The sequence below is a fragment of the Podarcis melisellensis genome, assembly GCF_964234715.1.
Source record: "Podarcis melisellensis genome assembly, chromosome: 6".
Lineage (NCBI taxonomy): Eukaryota > Metazoa > Chordata > Lepidosauria > Squamata > Lacertidae > Podarcis > Podarcis melisellensis.
The window spans coordinates 66,319,783-66,337,311 of record NC_138538.1 but is presented as its reverse complement, the minus strand read 5'-3'; positions in this window follow the sequence as shown (position 1 = coordinate 66,337,311).

Genomic DNA, 17,529 nt, shown 5'->3' with positions numbered 1-17,529 from the left:
GCTGAATGGGACACTGCCTCACTTGCCCAAATGAACCAGCATCCACCACAGGCAGCAGGTCTTAAGGTTTTCATACAGCCCTATCTGGATATTCCATACTCTGCAAGTGTCCGGGGGGGGGGGGAACAAACATCCTCCCCCCCCCGCCCCCTGTGAGAGCCTGACATTTTGGTCACCATGATCTCATGCCTTTCACCGAGATCTCACTCTGAATAAATTGCCTTTTTCAGGGACGCAATCTTGTGCGGCACCACAAAACATGCAGTTTTTGTTGTTGCTGCGAGACCATGGCTCCAAAAGAGCACTTCTTTTGAGCTCCATGATTTGGCTTCTTGACTGTTACTGAGGAGAGCTGTGTAAATCTCTTTAAGAAGACTGAATGAAAGATCCTACTACCGTCAACCTTTTAGCTGTCCTTCAACGTAGATATTCCTCCTGTTCATGAAAAGAAAGGTTCCATATGTCAGAAAGTATGGAAAAGCTATGAGTCAGAATCAATGCTGCCTATTTTACCCATAGAATTTCCAGTCCACAGCCGCTTCAACTTGAAGCCAATGAAGTAATATTGCCTACTAGGGAAAGGGGAACGTATTTGTACTGAGGGATATATTCTTCCTTGATGTGGGTGTTGGATGTGGGTGGTGGATGAGGCCAGCCCACACCAATGCACACTCTAACATGTACACACAGATTGCACCTATAGAGGCACACAGGTGATCTGAGAAGCAATTTGCCCATCCATTGGGAATGGGCTATCTCAAAGCTGTGTTCTTATTTTCTTCTCTTTTTGGCACTGCCATGACAACAGTGGGGCAGCAACATTTGCTTGGGAGCTAGATGAGGTTAGGTCCCCTCCGCCCCCCGATATAGATGCATACCTTAAACAACCAAGCCTGAGCCAGACAGACAGTGCCTAGGCTTTAAAAAAAGATGAGCTTCGATAAACCAAAGGGAATTTCAAGAGACCACTTGTTTGCAGTGCCTTTAAAAATGTTGAACATATGGTCCAAACAGAAGTACAAACATGTTATGCGTGTTGTCTTTAAAAAAAACTTTTGTCAGCTCTCATTACATTATGGAGTGCTACACTGTAGAATACATTTTACAGCACATTTTAACAGCACTGTTTGTATACCACTTTAAAATTAGAGACATGAACTACAGCGATCCAACGCGGCCGTTCTTACCCATATAGTTGCATATGAAATCCAGAGGAATAATTCCATTTTCAGTTCCATTTTCCCAGTCTGAAGAAGCAGGTATTTAGGGTGGAGGACACTGGCCACATCCAAATTCACATCTAACCAGGCCTCTGGATATTTTCACACATTCATTTTTGTTTTTGCTTGGCCAAACAGTGGTCATACTATAAAAGGGGGAGCTATACTTTCCCCACATCTAGTTGCCTCTAGTAATTGCTGCCAGAGTCGTGTCTGGGTCATGTTAGCATAAAGGAACCCCATAATGAAGACACAAGACTATAGGCCAGAACCTGATTAATTCACATGTCTGATTTGCAGCACCCTTAACTCAATAAATGTTAGCTTCCTTTAAGTTCAGCATGTATCTTTCAATCAAGCTGTGCAATAAGAACAAATATCTCTTGCTGCCATATTATTCAGGGGATCCCTCCCCCGGGGCACAGCATCAAGTAAATTAACTGAACCGCTCATCCCTGCCAACACACTTTTAAGTTGTGTTGACAAACCTCTGTCAGCATTGTAAGTCTATTACGTGGCAAGATTCTTGAATGGTGGGCCAGTCAGGGTCCAGGGGGGGGGCTCACAGTTCCCACCTTTCTTAAGAGAGGAATCTGGATAAGCTTATTTATTGAATGTTGATTTTTTAGGCTCATGCAAAAAAGGCCTTCAAAATTAAAAACAACAACTATCCCCCATGAAAAAACATTTTAGTACCAATTCATCATAATAAACACATCCTTTAATGCATTTTTCCCCCAGAATATACACATTTTTGCAAAGCAAATATACACATTCATTATATAATGAACTTTGTATTCTATTTTCACTGATATATACATATTTTTTGTACACTTTAAACTAGTATATGCATTCTTTGAAGGGGGAAAACGTGTATGTACACAGCCCTTTTCTTTACCTCTAGATGGAAATTGTATCCCCCACCCTCAGAATATGGCATTCAAGTTCTTTGTTTTCTTGAAGTTATATAGGTTTATGAGTAAATGGGACTAAAGCTAGGTTTTATTTGACTCGCAATCTGGCGTTTTAATCATGAGACACAGTAACCTTTCAGTTGTTTTGCAGCAGATAATCTATCTCTATACTCCAAGAAGTGGCAAATTACTAGACAGATAGAGAGAGCAGGTAGAAATCATCTATCATGGTGTACAGTACTTCCCTTTATTCCTCACATCCAAATCTCCACATCCAAAGATGTAGCGATTGCTTCCATTAGTCTAGGACCTAGTGTGATGCTGTAATGAATAATTCTTGACTTGATTGTGGTCTCACTCATCTATTTCTTTAGGACTCTATATTTTCTCTGTTTGATTGAGTAGCTGTTAAATGGAGAAGTGCTCTGATGGAAACATTTCTTTCCCCTTCTCAAATGCCAGCAGGTAACAAGCTATTTGTCATATGAAGTGTGCACCATCTGTAACCTTCTTGTTAGGTGCCCAAAGAAATTCAGAGTTAGCATGAATTCTTTAGTCAACAAAAGGTGCTCACTGACAAATCATTTCTCAAAGAGAGGAAAACAACTTTGTATCTTGCAGGACCTCCAGTCATTACTCAAGTGCATATTTGATTTTAAAAAATGGTACAGATTGAAAGGAGGACGGTGGGAAAATTACTCTCAGCAGCAAAGCAGATGCCGAGGTCTTGTGTAAAGCTGCAATCAGGTATTAAAAAGAATGAAACAATTTAAAATGAGTGCCCCAATCCACATATAGCAATGAGCAACAAGGTGATGTGGTGAATAAGAACCGTCGGGAGCTATAGTACATGGCGATTTGTGTTTGTCACATTAGGCTCCTTTCACTCACATCTCCGACAGAGAAGGACTCATTTTCCTGTTAAGCTGCTCCACATAGGTATACTTTGTGCATAGAAACTACAGTCAGGTGCTCAAGGCTAATTGTATGGGCCTTTGCCACCCAGTAATTGTTCTCTCCCCGCAACATGGAGGCAGTCATTTGAAAAAGAAAAAGAAAAAGATTTGTACTGTTGGTTCTATTATTTGTAAAAAGGCCCTGAATCCATCCCAGACCGCCCCTCACCCCTTAAATTTCTCTGAGGCGGATGTGTTAGAGTAGAAGGTGGCAGATTCTAGCTACCATTTTAATTCTCCACAATGCCCCAAATGGATTCTATTTCAGGGGAATTGTGTGGAATTAAAATGGGGGCTACCATACAATGCAGCTAGCTTTTTTTGCTGTCAGGTAAGCCTCTCAAGGCCCATCAGCAGAGGAGGGGACCCAATGGAGTTCACTTCGATCAATGCCCCCCCCCCCAATCCTGCAGCCTCCCCTTATCAGAAATCAGCATTATTATTCTCATACTGGATCCCCACCCCAGGATTTCACAGTGGGAAATAGAAACAGTCTTAACATACTTGTAATATCCCTATCTCACCCCCAGGGATGACTGTTGAAAGATTCCACTTTTGGGATTAGCAGGTTTACACAGTTCTTTTTTCTTTCTGCCTGCCTCCCTGGCTTGTGTCTGCTCAGCATGCTACTGCATCTACCATAACCTGAGTGCACACTCTCATCCATACTGTAGTTCGGGTCATTCTGAATATGGTTGTCGTAAATGTCATATGAAATGGTTCATTCTGTCCCCCTTTTGCACAATTGATTTTTAATTAATTTTAGTTAATTTTCATTTCATTAATTTGTTTTTTGAGGGAAATGCATGTACATATTCTGAGATGGTCCAGGGGCTGCACTTTAACAATTCCTGTTGTTGTTGTTGTTGTTTTAACGCGCCATGCCTTTAGACTTGAGGATTTCCCTTTCCACCCTGCCATACTCCAAAACACAGGCTGCTTTTCTTTTGATCAGCAGGCCCTTACGGACTCCTGATAGCTCTGTGGGCATCTCGGTTTTATTATTGTTGTTTTTACAAAGAAATTGTTTTGTTTGGTCTTCTATCATTATGTCCTAAAGGCTCCTTCTCACCATTGCAGCTGCCACAGTGCTTTCCCAGTTTCTACTCTAGACAGCTCTTTCTCTATCTGCTCCCTTCTCAGTAGCCCACATACCTGAGGCCAATTTTGTAGCTTCATCCTGTAGTTAAACCAGCTGTTTTGTAATAACATTTGTTGATTTATTTCAACAAATGGCACAGAAGCCTTTTACATTATCATAACATTTGTTATACAAGAGCCCTAAAGGGTCTGCGCAAATCCATAATACGAGAGACTTCAAAAACAAGAGAAAATCAGCACAAAGTTTTCTTTGCACATAAAAGTTGGCACCAGGAGAGGAGGAAATGCTGGGGCGCAACTCTTCTTGCCCCCCAGCTCCTTTTGCAAATGGTTTCATTTCAAAAAGCTGCAGCCCTATAGGCACTTACCTGGGAATAAAAATTCCGTTGAACTCAGTGGGACTTATTTCCAAGCACACAGTGCAGTGGAAAATCTTTTGCAAGGCTCCCTTATTCAGAGAACATGCAGATTGAGAGCTGGACAAGAAAAATCTATATAACACGACATAAGCCGTCTCTGTCAAATATGCTAAGAGGACCCTCTTTAATATTATTCATATTCCAAAATGACTTTATGGTGGAATATGCAAAACAAAAAACAAAAACCAGCCAACCAATCAATCAATCTATCTATATTTTGTAAGGTACTACTGATAGAAAAAAAGTTCTGTTTATAAATTCAGAAGTAATTCTGAGCTGCCAGTTGGAAACTTTTCATTTCCTTACAGTTCATCAAAGGGAAACAACTAACCTTTTGAAATGGAAAAGATTGCCTGAGGCTATTTTTACATTGATCCTCCTCCTTTTTCAAGGTACATTGTGTGTGTGTGTGTGTGTGTGTGTGTGTGTGTGTGAGAGAGAGAGAGAGAGAGAGAGAGAGAGAGAGAGAGAGAGAGATTCTCCATTAGAAGCACTGATGACTGGCTCTTGGTCACATGGTAACAGCAGGCTCCAGCTGTTTTCATGGTGCATCTTTTGACTGGGATACTCATTACTTTGCTGTTGGAAGTTGCCATGTTGCCATAGCCTTCTCAGGGCAGGTGGTGACAGCACAACTGAATTCTTCCTACATACCAGGAATCATCACATTTTACATCCAATTGGATAATTTGTCAATGTACAGTCATTAGGAATGCACAACCAACTCCCTAGTCATAGTTCCTATAGGTTTTTAAGGTCTAGAGAATAAAGATAGGGAGGAATATCAGCTATTATAAATGTAACATCACCCATTATTCATGGGATGACTGCAGCTTTCAAAAGAGGTAGCCAGCATGGATATCATTGGACTACAATCCCAGGCAGCTCAGGAATTGTATTATTTATTTTAAAAAGTTACATTCTGCTATTTACTAAGTCTCAAAGGGAACGCTGAGAGCTGGAAAGCATTCTGTTGGCTCTCCCCGACCTAAGGATAAAGCTAGCCTCACAAACAGTTAACTGACTGCTGCATTTAAGAAACTCACAAGCTCAGAAAATCATGGTTCAAAAGCCACTTTCCCTTTTAATTTTGCGGTACAGGACAATAGGCAATAGGCATATACCATTCTGCTGCAGATGCACATCTGGTTTGTGAACTTTCATGTGCCTTGCCAGGTTGTGACTGGTTAAATGAAGGACCACATTCTCCAATTTGAGTCTGCCCCAAGGGGAGATGCTTCTGGCGGAGACACAAGAGAGGGTCTTCTTAGCAGCTGCACTCAGGCTCTGATGAGGTACATCTAGGTCCCTCTCCAGGGATCTTCTGCGAACAACCAAATACTTTTGTTTGTTTGTTTGTTTGTTTGTTTGTTTAGACAGGGCTAACTGAGTTGTGTTTTCCCACTACGCAGTGATGGCAGATGTTTTGAGATGGCTGCTATTTTTTATGTGCTCCTGCTTTTTGGCAGAGGTGAGGTCAGAGAAGATGCAGGCTGGTGAACGTAAGGATCCTGCAGACCATGGCCAATCCAGAGATCCCCCAGCCTCGCTGTCCATCTCCCCCCATCTACATGCCAGGAAACATAGCCCTGCTGCTGCCATCCCTCCTCCCACCTGATACACCCAAGCTCTGCTGTATTTTATTATTTTGCCACTATTGTTGATAGGAGCTTGGGGTGCCTAATTGTGGAGCAGTGGAGTCATACCTAAATAAATAAAGATTTTGCATAGGAGAAACCTTTTCTCTCCCTCTTCATTCTCTTTAGGCACTCAGCTGAGCATAGCCCACTGCAGGAAGCTTGTATGCATTTCCTTTAAGTAGCTGCCACCCATTATTGCCTCATGTCATAGCACAGAAATAAGCCTACTGATTTGACTACAGGAATTGCTCAATTTTGCCGTTCTTTGTTTTTCAACGTTTCACTTCTCCTAGCAATACGCTTAAGCTCTGCACCGAACCGGAGGATTTTCCATTGATTAAATGTAATATCCAAATCCAATTCCCACATATTCGGATAAAATATTAGAGAGGTGCCGTCCAAGAAAGTGTCAAGAGCTACACCTTGATCCAAATTAAGCTTGTAATAAGAGCCTTTCCAAACAATAATCTGACTGTGCAGTAATATGCGGTTGTAACTCAATTGTTGCAGATTTGCTTTTCAGCGGCATGCTGTTTGTATACCTATCACCAGAAATGACTCCTTGGATATTTGCCTGTATGGCAAAGTATGGGGGGGAGAGAGAGACCATTGGAATCCGGTGTTGTCAGCGAATGTGATAAATCCATTCTTGTGTGAAATTAATGTGCAAAACTAAGGCTACAATGCCTGCATGCAGTTACTGAAATCATGGGGCATTATTTCTCAACTAAGATAGAAAGGTTGGGGCTTCCTTGGAATTTTGCCTGGGACGAATTTCAGATGCCTGCGCTTCTAGCTTTACCCAAGAGATTTACTCCCTTCTGGATATATCCTGTTACTCCACTTGTTCTTTCTTTGAAGTGAGGCCGTTTTCTTTTTCTTTATGAGAACAGTAAAGTCTCCCTTCCTTACAAGCAAGGTGGGAGTATTGCAGATACAAGGGTAAGAAAGAGATGGGTTAATTGGGATTAGAAGAGGTCAGAACTTTACTAAAGAAACATGGCACACCATTAGGATTCCATAGCTAGATATAATGGGGAAAAGAACTTGACGTAGGAAAATGAGAGTCAGCCCATTGGTTGGTCTAGTCCAGAATCGTCTCCCCTGACTGAGAGTGGTTCTGCAGAGTTTCAGATAGAGTTTTACATGTAAAGCAGAAGCTCTACTTCTGAGCTCTGTCCTTTCCTGCCCAATGTGGTAGGAAGATCCCAAAAAGGAGTTGCTAAATTTTATTTCATCCGAATATCATAGGATGGTTGACAATATAAAATACACAATGAGAACAAAAAGCCAAAAGCAAACTGATAACTCCCCCTCCCACAAACACATTTAAAAGGCCATAGAATGTTGTTCAGCCAAAGACCTGGTTAAAGAGGAACATTTTCACCTGGTGCCAAAGATAAGTAATGAAGGGGAGAAGCGAGACTCTCTAGGCACAGCATTTCATAAGTGGGGAGACACCGCTGCAAGGCCTGTTCTCATGTTGCCATCCTCAGGACCTCTTGTGGGAGAAGTTTCAACTGTGTCTGGGTCAATTTATATGGGAAGAGGCAGTCCTTGATGCAGTGTGGTCCTGAGCCATTTAAGGTTTGTAGGCACTTTGAATTGGACCTGGAAAGTAATTGGCAGCCAGTGCAGTTGGGCCAGGATCAGTGTAATATTCTCAAACCATCTTGCCCTGGTGAGCAACTTGGGTGCTGAATTCTGCACAGCTGAAATTTCTGAACCGTCTTCAGAGGCCTAGTGGTGGTCTCCTAGGTAGTTCTGATACTGAGGCACATTGCAGGATATAGGCCTTTGATCAAGGGCAATTTAATACAAAACTGTTTACCATGTCTAGAATCTCAGGGTACTTCTCAGTCCTATTACTCATCCATGCTTAAAATAGCTCTACCAGGAATCAAACTTAAGACCTTAAACCAGCCACACAGGCCCTCTGCCACTGGCCTTTCCCAACAATATAGGCCCCACTAGTAGAATCTACATCTATACTTTGCACATACCAGGCTAACTTCAGTATCCAAGGCAATATAGACTTATTGTTGTCCCAAGAAGCAAATGTAAAAGGTGTCCCACCTGAGCAATGTGAAATGATACAGTAAACTCTTTATTATCATGATTGATAACCATACAAATGTAGTTCATCCCTGAGCATATGTGCCAGATGTTAGATATATTTTGAATAATTGCTAAGAATTTACCATATCAGGGAGCCTTTTTAAAACAACAGGGTGCATACCAGTGATTGGACCAGATTAGCTTCTGGCAACTGCAATGAAAAGCAGTAAAGAACAGAGTATTTGTCAACAAGAGATGCAAATCTATTGCCCTCCCAAATGTGTTTCAACAATTTCTAAACAAAATATGTTCCCAGTTACACTTGCTCATGTCATTCTGAGCTCTAGCTTGTCCTTTTATCCTCTGGTTGTCTTTAGTCCCAAAGTCCAGCTTACATCCTGGTTTGTCCTCCCTTCTGTCTTGCTTCTCAGTTCTGCCACCTACTTTGTCCTTCAGTTGTGACTAATGCTTCTGTCCTGATCGCTTTCTAACCTCAGTCAGCTATGCATGGCCCAGCAATGACAGAGTGGGGTGGGGAATGGCCACCTTCTCCAAACTATGAGTAATTTTATAAGCCACTTTCATTCCACTCCTTTCCCTGAGGCATCTTTTCTTTCAATTAAAAAAAAGCTGCAAATGCTGTAAACCTTTCTCGTAAAGAAGGGTCGTTCTCAGGCATTCTGAGGAAACTGTATTCTCCATCAGGCCAAGTGTCGGGGAAATAGTGTATAGAGAGAGATGAAAAGATAGATCCCACATTCTTTCCTTCTATTTATTTTATTTATGGTATTAAATTTATATACCACCCTTCACCCAAAGATCTCAGGGCAGTTCTACTGCCCTTGCTTCTTCCAGGCAGGTAGCTGGGTTGGTGGCAGGGTGGGAAGAGATCTTTTCTGGTGGGAGTGATTCTTCTCTGACATGGGAAAGAATTTGAGAATCCTGGTTTTTGCCTCACCTTTACAGCAAATCTTTTGAGCCACCAGCATTTGCATTTGTACACAAGCAATTAGAAATCTCTCAGAGAGACTGTTATATAGAGTTGGGGAACCTCTTGTCAGCCAGAGGATCACATTCCCTCATGGAGAAACCTCTGAGGGTTGCATGTCAGTGGTGTTAGGGAGAAAAGCCAAAAGTGGATGGAACCTTAGATGTGATGATTACCTTTGTACAGTACAGGGATTTCTTTTCAGCCAGAACTCGCCGGAACTCGTTCTGGCACCTCTCAGGTGGGCATCATTGCCATTCTATGAGAATGAGGGAGGTGTTCATGGTGAGTTCCGGCACCTCTTTTTTTTTCTAGAAAAAATAGCACTGGCACAGTAGACTACATCCCAGAGCTTTCCACACACATTTACACCATCATCTATATCCAGGGCACATTCCTGTGAGAAAAAAAAATTCTAATGCCCCCATTGTCCATAGTAGAAATGCAAAAGTAGAAACATGCCTGAATATGCCTTATACAAAAGGCCTAAATGTTACCTAGAAGGCTGGGTGCCTTTTCGGGCCGTTGGCCAGGAGAGGCAGAGTAGGAAAATGCTTGGCACTGATTGGTGCATTTCTAAGGTGGTCTAAGGGGGAGGGGGCAGGGCAGCAGCACCCATCCTCCCTCCTTGTCTCCCAGTGTGCTTCAGGGTTGCCACTAGGGGGCCATGTAGGAATTTTTCCCAATTAGGAGCCGTGTCCCATTTCCTTAGGCAAGGGCGAGTCACCCAATGGTTATAGTTATACAGTTAAGTTAGTTCTCATCCCATAATCATCCCCTTCTACTGATTTGAATTTAAGGTCTAAATAAAGGTGGACCTGTTCAACCCCAGCTTATATGTCTGCCTCTTTCTGTGCCCATCAGGGTGCAAAATATAATGCTATATTAGAGTGGAATAAAAGTTGTCCAAAATGTGTAACCATTGTGAAATACATTTTTCCACCAGATATTTATATCTATCCATCAGATTCTGTTTGCTTTTTTTAAAAAAAAAGTTCCTGCAAGTTATTTTTCCACTCTCTTTATTTTGTAATTAGGTATGGCATTTATTAAAATGCTTTAAAACCCCAATACAGCTTTCTTACCAATATATGCAAGGACATCCATCAGAGAACAGATGGGCTTCTAAATGTGAAACTAAACAGTTCTAGAATGATGACAATCCATTTATCTTAATGTGTACATCCTCCAGCAGATAGCTAAAGCAGCAGCAACAGATTTATACCTTGCAAACTGTTTTACATGAAAGTTTTGCGAAAAGCAAAACAAAAACAAAAAGCCCTCTCTCCTAAGATAGGAAGACAAATTGAATATGCCTCAGTGGTAGGGTCAGGCCTTTCAATAATGACAAGCAAATTGAACTAAAGCCTCTGCTAAAAGCATGTCCCACATGACAACCCTCAATGTTTGACACTGCAAAACACAATTGAAAGCACAGGATGGGAGAGCAGCAAGGTTGTTCTTCATGGGATTTTCACAGCAAGAGACGTTCTCAACTTCCCCAATTGGAAATTTCCAGGATAAGTCAAACTTGTTAATGGTAACAATAGAGTGCCTGGCTTGAAGTGCCAGCAGTTGCCCAGCATCAAGATTCAGACATGTTCCTCCAGTTCCTACAAGGACTATTTTAAATAGCTACAGCAGCAATGGCTTCCATGTGATGTGATCCTGTACCTTTCGAGAATTGGGTTGGAGCTGCAAGGAGGCCAACAACTTCACTATATTGTTTTCAGTATGTGTTTTAAATTTTTTGTTGTTGTTCTAGCAAACCAACCCAGGCATGTGACTGAGGTATACATGGTTCTAAGATTACTGAGTAGTATTCAATGCTCCTCTTACTCAGTGCAGACCCTCTGAAGTTAATGGACATGACTAGCTTAGGCTCATTAATTTCAATTTGTCTACTCTGAGTAGGACTTGATTGACTACAACATTACACATGGGATTCACTTAACTAGACTGTTAGCTGAAACTTTGTGCTTCTACAATGGGGCATTCCAGCCTCTCCTGCCCCTGCCCCTCCTGAAACTAGCTCTGAGGGTCAGGAAAACCTTCCCCTGCCCTGAATATTGCACAGAAGAGGGCAGGAGTATTGTTCTGCCTGAAATGCTAGAATGGTTGTGCAGTGGAGCAAAACACTGAATTCAACCCAAGGATTTTACTTTATATATTGATTTTTTTTTAAATGAAGCTTGCCTTTAATGCTTGTTTTTTATTGGTATTTTAAAGGAATATTTTGGAGCAGTGGTTCTCAAACTGTACTCGATGCAGCACCAGCACTCTATGAGTTCCATGCAGGTGTTCTATGGAATTCAAACTGTGATACAATAAAATGCAATATAAGAAATAAAAGAAATAATTAAAAAGCATGCAGCATCTAGCACAAGACATTACAATTGCTACAACAGGCATCTAGATACCTCCTTCACTCTCAGCTAATGGCCTCCCACACTGGGCTTCTGTTAGGTGTGCAGAATGGAGGCATGCTTTGTTTTACCAATAGCTGGATTTTCAGGAGCTGTATTTGTGTTTTGGTAGTCTGGGACTTTAGCCAGCTCCTGCATTGCTAGACCCTTCCTTTCCTCTAGAGCAGTGTTTTCCAAACTTGGGCCTCCAGCTGTTTTTGGACTATGATTCCCATCATCTCTGACCACTGGTCCTCCTAGCTAGGGATCATGGGAGCTGTAGTCCAACAACAGCTACAGACCCAAGTTTGGGAAACACTGCTGTAGAGTTAGACCTGAGGCCTCCTCAGGGTCATCACCTGCATTTCCACGTGGCTCCAGATGCTTTCTATCTGATAGTTCAGGCCCCGCAGCTAGGAGGGGAAATCACACATCGTTTCTGTCTACAGGCTCTTCTCCCAAATGGCCCACACCACAGGAGGGGAGAACCTGTGGCCCTCAAGATGTTGCCCAACTAAAATTCCCTGTGACCTCTCCAACACTACGCCACTGGCATCTTCTGGATCAGGCCAATTGCCCTTCTAGTCCAGCATCTTGTTCTCACAGTGGCCACCCAGATGGTTGTAGCAAGCCCTCAAGTGAGCCTGAGCAAAAAAACACTATCCCGTCCTGCGGTTTCCAGCAACTGCATTCAGAATAATTACTTCCTTCAACCATGAAGGCAGAGCAAAGCCATCATGGCTAACAGCCACTGACAGCCTTTTCCTCCATGAATTTGTCCAGCCCTATTGTAAAGCCATCTGAGCCAGTGTGGTGTAGTGGTTAAGAGCGGTGGACTCGTAATCTAGTGAACCAGGTTTGCTTCCCCGCTCCTCCACATGCAGCTGCTGGGTGATCTTGGGCTAGTCACACTTCTCTGAAGTCTTTCAGCCTCACTCACCTCACAGAGTGTTTGCTGTGGGGGAGGAAGGAAAAGGAGATTGATAGCCGCTTTGAGACTCCTTAAGGGGAGTAAAAGGCGGAATATCAATTCCAAACTCCTCCTCCTCCTCCTCCTCCTCCTCCTCTTCTTCTTCTTCTTCAGCTTTAAAAGTTATCAATATTAGAGATACAATTTGCAAATCTGCTGGACTGAAGAAGTGTGTGAATTTGTCTTGGGCAGGAAGTAACTCAAGTGCATCCCCCCCCCTTGAGGTTTCTTTTCTAACATTGCCCTTTCTGAGTGGGAAATAAATAAATAAAGGGCTCTCTCTCTCTCTCTTTTGGTATCCAGTAGCTGAGCTGTCTGAAGGTCACCTTCTGAGCAAGTCTCATACATTATGCATAGACAAAAGAAAATATGCATCTTGATATTTAGAAATCAACAGTTGTGTGAAAACATGTCTGAACTTTTGGGGGCAAGTTGACTCATAAACAAGGAAGAAAATGTGCATTTTCCTTTTTTAAAATTAATAATAATAATAATAATGATAACAACAAAGCAATAGCTGCATTCTCAAGGTGCAAGATGGGAGTTCACTATCCCCTTCTACACTCAGGATAGCTTGAGTTAGGAGAATATTGTCAACTTGAAAGGAACCAAGACATCTGAACAGGTTTGTTAAAAGAGAATGAGGGAGACAGGAAGGAGATGTACATGCATAGAATAATGCTGTTTTCCCCACCTTATTGACAAGACAGGAGTGTCTCAAACAATAATGGAAAGTGGGGAGAGCAAAACTGGAGTATTCAGAGTTGTTTTAGCCTCCCACCCAGACAGACAATTTTGCCTTCAAGTTTCAGCTACCAGCTTCTATCTCCAAACTGTGTCAAGCTGTTCCTGTGTCTGCTTCTTAACCCTTCTCCAAGTACATTTAAATCCCATGTGTTGCAGCTTTCAATCAAAGTTACACAATTCTACAGTTACAGGGTAACTGTCACTCAAAAACATCTAAGTCTTGGCATTGCTGTCTGTGGTTTACACAAGGGGCAGTAATTTTTTTAACCTATAACACTCACAAAGAACTTCTGGTTTTTGAGACAACAGCTGAACAAGTATGAGTTTGAATATCTGTGTTTCTGATTCACATTTTAACCCACACCATAGTGAACTTTGCTGGGTCTTCTGTAATAGTTTGAATATAATCCTTCAACAGAGACTGACAGCTTTATCTCAAAAAAATGGATCAATTGCATCACTTCAGTGCACTTTCATTAGAATGGGCATACTTATAACCTCCTTGTGACCCAGTCTCTGCTACCTAATAGTAGTATTATTATTATTATTATTATTATTATTATTATTATTATTATTATTATTATTAATTTATTTATAACCCGCCCATCTGGCTGGGTTTCACAAGCCACTCTAGTGTACAATATTTAGCACCAATTTTATAGCTGAAGGTGAAAGCAGGAAAAGGTCTTGGGTGAATGTAGATTCAGTAAAAACTGGTTTATTTTCTAGAAGAAAATAACTTTCTAGACCTCATCTTTAGAAAAACTTTGAAACTGATGGTGTTTTCACAATTCAGGACTTATCCACACTTCCTCATGTTTTGCTGTTTTCCCCAGGGGGGAACTGCTCTTTGAACACTAAAGAGCAGAGAAAAGAGCAGTTTGGGTTTCCCTTGGACAGCCAGCTCTGCAGCATTTAGGCTAATGACTGCCCCTGTAAAAAGGCTCCATCATTCTCTAGAAACCTAGGTTGGTATTCAATTAAGTTTTACTTAGAGTAGACAGATAAATTAATCGACCTAACTTACTAATGTTCATTAATTTCCCTAGGTCTACTTTGAATAAAGTCAAATAACACTCATAAACTGAATTGCCTTTGCATTCAGACAACGGGTTAAGAGTAGAGATGGTGGCAGGTGTACCTGCCCGAAAAAACTGGGGCACCCCATTTCCCCCCACAAGAGCACAGTGGCCACTGGGGGCATTGGGCTCTCATGCGATTTTGAGCTGAGATCTCACCCTGAAAAAGCACTTTTTTAGGTCCATGATCTTGCATGGTGTCCCAAAATGTGTGTTTTTGGGTGCTGTGCCCAAAAAAAAAAGAAGGTATTTTTCCTAGTCCACAATCTCACACGCCTTGTATGGGAGTACAGACCCGGAAGATGGTGTTCCGGTTTGGGGCCACATCGCATTGGAGGGGATGGAGTAAATGGTACTTTTAGCCTGTCCTGCTCTGCAGGGTTAGAAGTTGCTTGGATCCATTTGTCAGAGCATGCATGGCCTTAGATGAGCTGAGACAACTTTATGCCAATTAGACTATTATCAAAAGTTTTTTGTCTTATTTTCTTACTTTGGTAATGTAAGCTGGTTGAGATTGGGAGGAAAGTGCTACTTAACTCCTGTTCACAAGTGGGGGTCAGGCCCAAAGGGCTGGTTTAATGCATGTTCTCTCAGAATAGTTTGTATTTTACTGTTGCTTCTAATATAGCATAATCCGGTCTCTGCATAGTCAAGAATTTTCTACTGAGGCTCAGGGGCTTTGGATCAAGCTCATAATAGCTGAGAATTTTATATGACTAACATCCCAGACTTAATTGAGTACTGTGCAGGAGGCCTTTATCCGTGACTGTAAGCCCCATGGTAAGATTTGATAGTTCCCACTAAATGACATAAGAAAGGAAAAATCACAGTGGAGAAATGTTACAAGAAAGAGAGTTAAATACATGGATCTCTGATCTGCGGTTGCACCAGCACCACATATTTAAGGCATGTGACTTCTCCCCAATAATCCTGTAGTTTCTTAAGGGTTTGGGGAATTGTAGCGCTGTGCAGGGTAAACACCAGTGCTCAGGGTTCCTTGAGGGAAGCCATCTGTAGATCTGACTATAGGGTCCATGCAATGTGTGATATAGGGTGCTACCATGGAACAATTTATGATGGACTTGATGCTGCTCCCACAAGCAGATTTTCGAAGATCCGCAAGAAGTAATAATAATACCGGTGTCCCCTGTGGTGCTTCCGAGGCCCAGTGTGACTGAACAAGTCATGGCTGCCACCAATCCATCTCTGCCAGCAACGTAACACAGCCAAGTAAAACTCAATGCTTAACAAAAAGTAACCCCTCCATAGACTTCAGTAGTTATTTTTCTTAAGGAAGTGACTCAGAAGTGGGCTTATAGAAGTTGATGCTGTAAGTTACACCATGAGGGCAAGCAACACCTACCTCAGTGGTACCTGGCGTCACAAGAATGCCAGAAAAGGCCAGATGACCGAACCAATTTTAGTAAGTCAGGTTGGTACCAAGCAAAAGCTGTTTTTCATTATTTTGTTTCCCCAATAGGACTTTTTAAGCCATTACACTTGGAGCCCCTATACATCAGAAAAGATAAAATCAAAAGGCAGCATTTTAATGTAGAAATTATGTCTAAGCAGTTAAAGGAGTTTTCAAAGCTGAGGCATTGAAGCCCGCAGTACTACTAGGTCAAAGTTCAGTTGGGAATGAGGATTAGATTATTCATTTTCTCTTCTCAGCTAGCTGCAGGGCTAAGATCAGTTTCTAAATTATTTACTTGCACATTTCATGTTGAGGAACATGCGCTGCATTCTTCACCACCCCATGTGATCAGTTACTAGAATCACTATTAGGAGATTCCTTTTATTATAAACATTAAGCTATATACATGTGCATGCACACGTTTGTGTGTGTGTGTTTAAGAAAAGCAATCAGCGACATTTTTACTTGATGCTATTAAGAGTTTTCAACAACTAATTACTGCAGGAATGCAAATGTAGTGAAACCCAATTAAATTAATATCAGATATCTGAATAAAGCTGTAAAACAAATACATGTACTTTGCAGCCGCCTGTGTACATTCCATGGTTGTAGTGGAACCTGTTCAAACAAATAAGTGATAGAGGCACAATACGAATCAAACAAATATATCACCCAAGTACTGAGTTGGGAAGTATAACAGTGATTAGGCTTTTCAGTGGATAAATAGGATTTGATTGGTCTACTTTGCTAGAGGACAAAATCTTCTAATTAATGCTGCAGTATTTCAAACCTGTTAGAGATTCTCTGTATATCAAAGCATTGTAAGTGGTGCCCTGTATTTCATGATGAAGAAAAATATATATTAAAGTGATGATGTAAGAAGGTTTTTTTGTGTGTGTGTCTGTATGCAAAGAAACGGGGGTTGATCTTAAAGATCACTGAATGAATGATTGGGAGAGGGGGAATATATCTGACCTGATTACTTCAAAGCATATGATCAGAAAAATCTCTACTACAGATATTAACTAGGCAGATTCCATTGATCTACAGTAAAGCTTTGTCAATGAAAGCTTCCCCACACCCTCAAATTGATTCTCCATCTTGCCTTCTCATTCTTTCGACAGCACACAGCAGGAAGCTGTGTCAACATGTGGAAAACAGGATCTAGCTGTAGGCAGGGGTATGAACCAAAAAGATACTGATTAAAGCAAAAACAGAGTGCTGCTAGAATTTGATCTTAAAATTATTGATCTTGACAATCAGTTATGGACCCAGAATGTCTCTTTAAGTCCACAGCCCCTCTAAGATTGCCACCCAAACACTCAGCAAAGAACAGAGTAATCTGCATGATAAAAAGGAGCCATTTAAGTATATAGTTGTAAAGAAATGTTCATTTTACAAAGCTCATACCTGCATGAAACAAGTGAAATTAACCGGGTATGTCTGAGGAATTTCACCTTGATGAATTCCTGTATAAAATGCCCTTATCCCCACCTCTTGGCAGGGGTGGACTTTGGTAATATGGTGCCCTGAGTGAGGATGCAAATTGGTATAGTTATGTACAGTTTTGTCTCTTTGCGGTAGGTACCCACATAAAAAAAGAGGTGTTGTTGTTAAC